Source organism: Penaeus monodon, unplaced genomic scaffold, assembly GCF_015228065.2.
Source record: "Penaeus monodon isolate SGIC_2016 unplaced genomic scaffold, NSTDA_Pmon_1 PmonScaffold_58, whole genome shotgun sequence".
Taxonomy (NCBI): domain Eukaryota; kingdom Metazoa; phylum Arthropoda; class Malacostraca; order Decapoda; family Penaeidae; genus Penaeus; species Penaeus monodon.
In genome coordinates, this window is record NW_023660773.1 from 151,196 (window position 1) to 153,526 (window position 2,331).

Here is a 2,331-nt window from a genome sequence, read left to right on the forward strand (position 1 = left end):
GTTTGCATTACGCATATTTAACTTAATACTCATTCCTTTGTTGTTTTTCTCCACTGTATATACTCGTTTGTCTAATTACTATATATTTGCTCACTTTTGTTGTATTTTGAATTGTTTTTGGATTTAGAGAACCTCTTTAATCAATATCTTCCTGTTGTCTAATGCACGCTATTTTTTGGTTCATTATTACAGCACTGATGATAGAGATTGGATTGATCTCTGAAACGTTGCTAATAAACATGAAATTATTCATGGCCATATTAGTCTACCTCTTCGTTTTGACTGTTCAATGCCAATGTGGAAACCTATAACCAATTATATATATATATATATATATATATATATATATATATATATATATATATATATATATATATATATATATATATATATATATATATATATATATATATATATATATATATATATATATATATTTTGTAAAGCAATGAGACACAAAAGCCCATACCTCCTTTTTGGTCTTGACGAGATTTAAAACTAACAAAACTAAAAAAATAAATAAATAAATAAAAATAAATATATAAATAAAAATATAAATAAATAAATAAATAAATAAAAAAAAAAAAAAAAAAAATAAAAATAAAAAAGCAACGAAAAAAAAGACCGACCCCATACCTCTTTATTGGCCTTGACGAGCGTGATTCCATCCTGGATGTTCCTGCGTTCCTCGAGGCAGCGGCAGAGGTACGGCCAAAGGTCCTTCCGTCCCCCTAAGACCAGGCTACGTTCTGCGGGGGAGGGGGGGGGGAGGATGTTACTGCGGAATTTCAAGAGATTTTTTTTTTCCAAATTTTGGGAAGATTTTTTGTGGATGCGGTGATATATATATATATATATATATATATATATATATATATATATATATATATATATATATATTTTTTGGCATGAGATATATAGATTTTTTTTTAAAGGATTTTAGATAGGGAAATATTGAGATTTTGAACTAGATTTAGAAAGAGTATAAATTTTGCAAAAAAATATGTAAATACGGTGAAACTTTTGCATATTTTTTTTTTTTTAAGAATTTTATATATGGAAACATTGAGATATTGAACTAGATTTAGAAAGACTATGTTTTTCAAATGTTTTGAAATACAACAGTTTTGGATTAGAGAGATTTTTCATTTAGAAGGATTCTGAAGGTACATATTTTGAATTAGATTTGTTTTAAATACAAAGATTTTGTTTTAGAAAAAAAATTTAGAAATATTTTGAATTTTTAAAGATTTTGAATTTTTCAAGATTCTGATTTTAAAATGATTTTTGAATTTTGAAAGATTTCGAATTTACAGATTTTTGGATCTAGAAAGATTTTGAAGCTTGAAAGATTTTGATTTTAAAATATTTTGGATTTAGAGCGGTTTTGAATTTTGAAAGATTACAAATTTAGAGAGATTTTAGAATTTAGAACGAATCTGGATTTTAAATGTTGAATTTAGATAGATTTTAAATTTAGAAAGATTTTGATTTGAAAAAGAATTCTGAATTTAGAAAGATTTTGAATTTAGAAAAAAAAAATAATTTAGAGAATGTTGAATTTAGATTTTTTGAATTTAGAAAAAAATGGAAAATAAGACAGATATGGAATACATTTTGAGATTTTGAATTAGAAAAAAAAATCTGAATTCAGATTTTGAATTAGATGTAAAGGGGAAATGTGACAGTCAGGGACGTTTTGTTTCTAAATTAGAAAAAAAAAATGACTTTCACTTAAAACTATTTAGAGTTTGATTTTGAACACAAGAGTTTTTTTGAATTAGAAAGATTTTAATAATTATGATAAAAATAAAAAATAAATATTAATAATGAAAAACCAATATCAAAAAATATAATAAAAATAAAAATTCAATAAAAATAAAACAAATACTAAGGGAAAATAATAAAAACAAAATAAAAAAAATTAGTAGAAATTAAATAAAAAAAAATTTATAAAATTATAAAAAAAAAATATGAAAATAATAAATATAATACAAGATAAAAAAAAAAATTTGAGAGAGAGAGAAGGAGGGGAAAAGGGGAGGAAGAGAGAAAAGAGGAGAGGAAGGAGAGGGGAGAAGAGAGAGGAGGAGGGGAAGGAGAGGGGGGGGGAAAAGGGAAAAAGGGAGAGAGGGGGGGAAGAGAGAGAGAGGAGAAGAGGGGAGGGGAAAGGGGGAGAGAGAGGAGAGGAGAAGGGGAGAGAGGGGTTTTATAGAGAGAGAGAGAGAGAGGAGAGGGGAAGAGGAAAGCAGGGGACTTTTAAAGGGTTTGGTTTCCTTTCCCCGGGGGGATTTCAAAGGTGTTTTTTTTTTTAATGATTTTTAAAAATTC